The 8468-nt window shown below is 41.5% G+C and overlaps 1 protein-coding gene across 2 annotated transcripts in view; it reads right to left on the bottom strand.

Moving 5' to 3' along the window:
* dlgap4a (discs, large (Drosophila) homolog-associated protein 4a) overlaps nucleotides 1–5412 on the bottom strand; it is a 120162-nt gene extending 114750 nt beyond the window's left edge. For both annotated transcript variants that reach the window (XM_063015738.1, XM_063015736.1), the window contains exon 1: nucleotides 5300–5412. The gene's annotated coding sequence lies outside the window, so the exon portion shown is untranslated. The remainder of the gene's footprint in view (nucleotides 1–5299) is intronic.
* Nucleotides 5413–8468: the final 3056 nt, after the last annotated feature.

The following is an 8468-nucleotide window of genomic DNA, read 5'->3' on the forward strand; positions in this document are numbered from 1 at the left end:
TGAGAGATGCTTACAGGGTGTCTCATAGCTGTACGAGTCAAACAGCACAGTTACCATCGTGAACCTGTTAGCTAACGGAATAGGTGAGGAAAAAAATATACACATATTATACACCGATCAGCCATAACATTATAACCACCTCCTTGTTTCTACACTCACCGTCCATTTTATCAGCTCCACTTACCATATAGAAGCACTTTGTAGTTCTACAATTACTGACTGTAGTCCATCTATTTCTCTGCATGCTTTGGTAGCCCCCTTTCATGCTGTTCTTCAATGGTCAGGACCCCCACAGGACCACCACAGAGCAGGTATTATTTAGGTGGTGGATTATTCTCAGCACTGCAGTGACACTGACAATGGTGGTGGTGTGTTAGTGTGTGTTGTGCTGGTATGAGTGGATCAGACACAGCAGCGCTGCTGGAGTTTTTAAACACCTCACTGTCACTGCTGGACTGAGAATAGTCCACCAACCAAAAATATCTAGCCAACAGCGCCCCGTGGGCAGCGTCCTGTGACCACTGATGAAGGTCTAAAAGATGAACGACTCAAACAGCAGCAATAGATGAGCGATCGTCTCTGACTTTACATCTACAAGGTGGACCGACTAGGCAGGAGTTGTGGATCAGCACTGCTGTGTCTGATCCACTCATACCAGCACAACACACACTAACACACCACCACCATGTCAGTGTCACTGCAGTGCTGAGAATCATCCACCACCTAAATAATACCTGCTCTGTGGGGGTCCTGACCATTGAAGAACAGTATGAAAGGGGGTAACAAAGCATGTAGAGAAACAGATGGACTACAGTCAGTAATTGTAGAAATACAAAGTGCTTCTATATGGTAAGTGAAGCTGATAACATGAACAGTGAGTGTAGAAACAAGGAGGTGGTTTTAATGTTATGGCTGATCAGTGTATAATGTAATAGTAAGAACTGAGCAATCGAGTTGGAATCAGCCATGAATAAACTTGGGAAAAACACGATGTATCTTTTTTATTCTCTTTCCGCCTCCTTTTCAACCGTCTGCCAATATTTATTACTTTGTGTAATTTCTTTTGTGCTAGAAGGAATTCCCACCGTTCGCGTCCCCACACAGCCTGAACTGAAGACTCATTTCATTCCACCTGGTTCAGCCGAGGAGCCGAGCAGAGGTGTAAATTTCGGCGGGCTCTGCGCCGCCCCTGCACGTCTCCGTCGCGCCGAGCTGTCTCCAGATTTGTTGCCCCGTCATCAATCACCAGGCTGATGCCAAAATCAACTTTTAATTGCAAGAGGTGAACAGCTGAGCAGCTTTGCTTCCCAACACGCACAAAAAAAACCCCGGTGTACCTGTTGGGAGGCGACCCGGCGTGCCAGCTGGGCCCGCGCCAAGTGTGGGGGAACAGGACTGTAAGTACCAGCTAACTCTGGCAGCTCTGGGATGTCTGGGTAATTGGATGATCTGTCTGAGGATGTCTGAGGTTGAAATCAGATTAGATTAGATCCTAATCAGACCGGTGAAGGGCAGAGTGTGGATGCGATGAAGTGTCTATTTTTATTAGAACGGGGTTATTATGGGAGAGTAATCATGCTAATCAGGGTAATGATGATTAGTTATATTTTAGAAGCCATTTGAATAAGTAGGCGCGGTCTGGGTGTCTAAAATGACTTTTGATGTGACAACAAACATCTAAACGAACATCTGATGGGAGTGGAGCAAAGGTATGTAAAAAATCGTTTGAATCTCGGCTCTGCTACCGGCCCACTGGGCTCCTCCTCCTAAATTGGCCACTCGTCTGCTGGTTGGGAAGAGGCCAGAATAAAAAGGGGGTGGGTCTTTGATGCTGTGTAAGGACCCTTGTTAATAGCCCTAGACGCCTGTACAGAAGTGGAGGAACGTGAAGATCAGTGTGTGACTCTCCATGCGCAAGACTGACCACCAAAGTACAAGCGAATAAGAAGGGGTCGGACTTGCACACATCAGAGGAAGTGTGTGTGAGGCAAATATACCCTCCTCGGACGCCATCGGGGTCTCCAGCAGCAGAAGACAAATCACATGAGTGGGATATGTTTCATCCAAGAAACATAATCAGGACGGTTCAACAACCGCGACCGCATACAGAGAGTCAAAATAACTCTTTTAAAGACGTGTGTCGTGTTCTGTTTATGTTATGGACTTTGGGTATTTTTGGGGACTGACTCATTGGGGTTTAAAGCAAGAACGAGATAAAGAGCGAGAGACATTGAGACAGAAGGAAACAGAGATGGAGAGAGAGAGAGCGCTATGTCATCATCCGTTAGTAAATTACTGCTCTCCTTTACCAGAGGACGTGACCTGCTTGATACAATGCCAACAGCACTGCATCATCACTGACTCCTGCACTGCGCTCACCACACACACACACACACACACACACACACACACACACACTAGCAATAAGAACCACAGTGAGGTCCAGACCACCCAACACAATATCGACGGATCACACTCGTCTATGTTCATGAACATTTTAAACATGGACGCGTCTCCTCAGCGGGAGTCCAACAGCACGAGGAACTAAATTCATAATAATTAAAGTTTTAAGTCTTGAACACTTAAGATAAAGAGCAACTTTATGGTGCCGCCAGTAGAAACGTCATTGAACAGATATGATGTATAGGTTTTTTACGCTATACAGCACAACCTGGAACGTCCAGAAAAAAATGACCTGATTTATACAAACATATTTTAGCATGATAAATAAACACACACAAAGTACCAACCTGTAGCAAAAACACTGCTTAATGATTCTCAAATCAAATAATAATAATAATAATAATAATAATTACTACAACTATTATTATTCTTGTTAGCATTATTATTATTAACAACAATAAAAACACGATTCATAATATAAAAAATAAATATAAATATAAATATATTATTATATTATTATATTATTATATTATTTATAAATATAAATATATATAAATAATAGTAATGATTACAACAACTATTATTATATAGTACATTACAAGTAAAATTACCAGTATTTTTTCCTCAAACATGCAAATTCACACAATATATATATATTAATTTTTTATGTTTTTGTATCTGTTGGTCCTGGATTTTGTAAAGTTGCTTTGAGACAATGTCTATTGTAAAAAGCGCTATATAAATAAAGTTGACTTGACTTGAATTGATATATTTGTATTTAATATCAATTGTATACTTAAATATACCATTCTCCTTTTACAACATGACTGTGACCCAGTACAGAGTGAGGTGAGGTCTACAAGGACCAGTTTAGTGTGGAGGAACCCCACAATGGGTATATACAAATGGATGGAAAGATGGATTTAAAGACAAATAAATGAATGAATTAATTAATGAATGATGGATGGATGGATGGATAAGTATTTACAAATGGATGGAGGGATAGGTATATAGAAATAAATGGAGGGACGGAAAGACAGATATACAGACAGATGAATGAATGGATGGATGGATGGATGGATGGATGGATGAAAAGACATATACAGACAGATTAATAAATGAATGGATAGATGGATAAATAGATATATACAAATGGATGAAGGGCTGGAAAGACAGATATACAGAGATTAGTGAATGAACGAATGAATGATGGATGGATGGATGGATGGATGAAAAGACAGATATACAGACAGATGAAAGAATGAATGGATGAATGAATGAATTAATGATGGATAAGTATTTACAAATGGATGGTGGGATGGAAAGATATATACACAGATATACAGATAGATGAATGAATAAATGAATAAATGATGGATGGATGGCTGGCTGGCTAGATGGATGGATGGGTGGATGGATGGATGGATGGATGAATGGATGGAAAGACAGATTTACAGATAGATGGATGAATGAATGAATGAATGGATGGAATGATAGATGGATGGTATATAGAGGGTTGCAAAGGTATATATATGCAGATAGATGAATGAATGAATGAATAAATTAATCAATGAATCAATGGATGGATGGATAGATGGAAAGACAGCTATACAGACAAATGAATGAATGAATGAATGAATGAATGAATGGATGGATGGATGGGTGGATGGATTGATAGATGGATGAATGGATGAAAAGACAGATATACAGACAGATTAATAAATGAATAAATGGATGGATGGATGCTTATTTAGAAATGAATGGAGGGATGGAAATATACAGTAGATATACAAGCAGATTCATGAATAAATTAGTGGATGAATAAATGAATGATTGAATGAATGAATGAGTGAATGTATGTATGTATGTATGGATGGATAAGTATATACAAATAGATGGAGGGATGGAAAGGTATATATACAGACAGATGAATGAATGAATGAATGAATGAATGAATGAATGAATGAAAAGACAGATATGCTGACATGGATGGATGGATGGAAAGACAGATACATAAGAATGGATAAAGGAATGAATAAACGTCCAGATGAATGAATGGATGAATGAATGAATGTACAAATGAATAAATGAACAAATGAATAAATCAATGAATGAATAGATGAATGAATAAATGAATGTACAGATGAATTAATGGATGAATGACTAGATAAATGAATGAATGAATGAATAGATGAATGAATGAATGAATAGATGAATGAATGAATGAATGAATAGATGAATGAATGAATGATTAAATGAATGAATGAATGATTAAATGAATGAATGAATGAATGGATGAATGAATGATTAAATGAATGAATTAATGAATGAATGATTAAATGAATGAATGAATGGATGAATGAATGAATGATTAAATGAATGAATGAATGAATGGATGAATGAATGATTAAATGAATGAATTAATGAATGAATGATTAAATGAATGAATGAATGGATGAATGAATGATTAAATGAATGAATGGATGAATGAATGAATGATTAAATGAATGAATGAATGTACAGACGAATGAATGAATGAATGAATGAATAGAAATGTTCTGTACATTTATAGATGAAACATTAATAAATAATAAAATAAATAAAAGCGTTTCTATTATGAACGATGTTAAGTGATTATTAATCTCGGATCGTTCAGCTGCTCTCATCCGAACTGCACCACAACACGAGCAACCCCCCCCCACAACATCTATTTACCCCCTCAAAACTCTAAATTACCCCCAAACCCCCACCGCCTAAACCCGCTGCTGCTGCCGCCGCGGCTCGAGACAGCAACAGTCGCGTGTCCTTCCCTCACCCGGTCATGTCGGGCGCGCGCGCAGCACTGTTGATCATACCGAGGCACCGCGGCATTTCCGGCGCGCGCCGTGTCACTCACCGGAGCGGAGCCGCTTCTACATGTCTCCTCGTCCTCTGGGTCCGGCGCTCGCGCTCATATCCTCACATCCCGCCGCTAAATCCACCCGCGTTAAACCGGAGCTCCAACCGGCTCTGATACCGACGCTGACTGACGGAGAGCGCGCGCTGTTCGCAGGGAAAAACGTCACTGGTCGCCTCCGCTCGCGCCGGTTAGAGACAGCGCGCGCGCGCTGCACCGCCTGCACCGCTCGTGCTCTGAGCTTCAGTGCGGGTGAGGGAGTGAATGAATGATGAAGGAGGGAGGGAGAACATGCTGTATTACCGGGATGCACCAACACTATTATTGTACCTTCAGATACCTGAAGTCTGGACACACCTGTAAAGCTCATGCATGGGCATGTCGTAGCCTAGTGGTTAAGGTACTGGTCTAGTAACCAGAAGGTCACTGGTTCAAGCCCCACCACTGCCAAGTTGCTGCTGTTGGGCCCTTGAGCAAGGCCCTTAACCCTCAGTTGCTCAAACTGTATACTGTGCTGTAAGTTGCTTTGGATAAAGGAGTCTGGAAAATGCATGTCCTGTCATTTCTGCAACTGTTGTTTTTCTGTGACGGATTTATTTATTTTATTAGGATTTTAACATGTTTTACACTGTGGTTACATTCATGACAGGAACAGTAGTTACTGCTTACACTTACATTTTCGGCATTTAGCAGACGCTTTTATCCAAAGCGACTTACAGTCTAAGCAATTGAGGGTTAAGGACCTTGCTCAAGGGCCCAACAGTTGTAACCTGACAGTGGTGGGGTTTGAACCAGCGACCCTCTGCTTATTAGTCCAGTACCTTAACCGCTAGGCTACAACTACCCTTTGCTTACAAGTTAAATATCAAACACAGTCATGGACAACTTAGTATCTCACTTGCACATCTTTGGACTGTGGGAGGAAACCGGAGCACCCAGAGGAAACCCACACAGACATGAGGAGAACATGCAAACTCCACACAGAAAGGACCCCGACCGCCCCACCTGGGAATCGAACCCTGTGAGGGTTGCTGTGAAGCGACAGTGCTACCCACCGTGCCATCGAGCCGCCCTTCTGTGACTGAATGAAAAATAAAAATGTGATAGGGCGTGTCACGCCTCACCACTGAGACACCAGATGAACCCACGTACCTGCAAAACTTGAAAATGAACCTAATTCGCAAGATGCTTAATTAAGATAAAACAGTACTGTGGCGTAAAAAGCCACAGACAAAAAGGATGATGGGAAAATAAAAGTGGTGGCCAAAATAATAGTGTGGCGTCAGCAAGACATCAGAAAAGTCAAGTCAAATTTATTTGTAGATGTCTTTACAATGGACATTGTCTCAAAGCAACTTTACAGAATTCAGGACCAACAGACCAAAAACCCCTACTGAGCAAGCCAAGGGCAACAGTGGCAATAAAAAAAACTCCCTTAAAATTACAGGACGAAACCTTGAGAGGATCCAGACTCATTTAATGAGCAGAAACATTTCTGCTCTTTAACTGTAGGTGGCAGCACTCTTTATTTGCAATTGCTCTCATGTGAGTTACAAAAGCCTGAGGTGAAAAGCAGTTGTAGCCTAGCGGTTAAGGTACTGGACTAGTAATCAAAAGGTCGCTGGTTCAAGCCTCATTACTGCCAGGTTGCCACTGGTGGGACACTTGAGCAAGACCCTTAACCCAATTGTCAATTGCTTAGACAATATACTGTCACAGTACTGTAGGTCACCTCTGATAAAAGCGTCCGCTAAATGCTGAAAATATAAATGTAAAAAGAGACGAGATCTGATACACAGCAGATCCCTCCCACTATGTTAAACAAGGGAACAGAACAGACAGGTCACCAAACACAAAACACATCATAAGAAACACAACTATTTACATAAACGCTCCCCACACTATTACAACCACAAAACCCATTTTAACCCATATTAATGCTCCAGCTGGGGGCGCACTGCATCGTGGGATACCACGCTCCCACAGACGATGATGTAAGCAGGGGGAACGTCCCCTGGCTTTCTATAACGACAAGCCGGCCACTCGCCATAATAGAAACAAACTAATAACAAATAATAGACAAATAAATACAGGTACAGCCCGCAATGGAGAAAGTGGAGAGAAAAGAGCAGAAATTGTTGCAACTGGTCACTTAAGCTGCTGAGAGCTCCTACGACAACCAAGTTCTCGGGAAGAGAGTGAAGAACCGAAACCCAAAACAAGCTGAGGACAAACAGGCACCGCTAGTGCCCAGCATGCATGTACAGTATATGTAGGGTCCACGCCAGTTCGGAAACCAGACCGGACATTTTCTCTAAACTGAGAGAACTGAGTTAACTCGGATGTTGAGAGGATTAGTGGTGAATCTGACCAGGAACTGACGTGGGATTTCAATGATTTCTGCAACTGTCTGCAACCTCATCTGTTGGTGAATGTCACCACTAGTAAAACTTCATTCCATCATCCAGAAGATCCTGCGTGCTCGTCCTTCTTGAGTCATGAGGGGGTCAGGCTCAGACGAGGGTAGGTGTTGCAGATCGGAGGTAGACTTTGTGCTTTCATGTTGGTAGATGCTGATCTATAATTGCAAAAAAACTTGTTTTAAATGAAATTTAAGCTGCTACGGCAAGTTTTTGGAGGAAAACCCGCCAATCGTGCAGCTTCATACTGAACCGGTTGCAGGTAAAATTGCCACCTGTTCCGGTTTTCCCAGGATTCTTCAGGATCCTGGAAGATTTTAGCTTTCTCCCACGTCTTGACTTTTTATGGGTTTCTGTTGCATATCGTTGTTGCTTCCTATACGTTTAATCAGTCTGATTCCTGAGGGTCATCGTGGAGTAACGAGTCGAGCATCAAGGCAGCAGTTAACGATAGCAAATTGTGCCAAATCTACTAATTAATGGTGACGTTATTAATATATCTGACAGACCAGTCAAACAGAAAATGAAACCTTCATCCTACTTCAATAATGACTAGATAAAGAAAACAACAACCCAGGCTAAAGTCCAACCCTAGACAATCCACTTTCTGACAATGTATGTATGACAATGTCCAGGTTTTCTGTCAGTCATAGGTGGCAACCGTAGCTGCAGGGCTCTGATAAAAGACGCAGGAGGACCTACAAGGCCAAAAAAGTGTTGATAAGAGTCTGAATAAATGGGAAAACGAG

The sequence above is a fragment of the Trichomycterus rosablanca genome, chromosome 19 (assembly GCF_030014385.1).
Source record: "Trichomycterus rosablanca isolate fTriRos1 chromosome 19, fTriRos1.hap1, whole genome shotgun sequence".
In the NCBI taxonomy this organism is placed as follows: domain Eukaryota; kingdom Metazoa; phylum Chordata; class Actinopteri; order Siluriformes; family Trichomycteridae; genus Trichomycterus; species Trichomycterus rosablanca.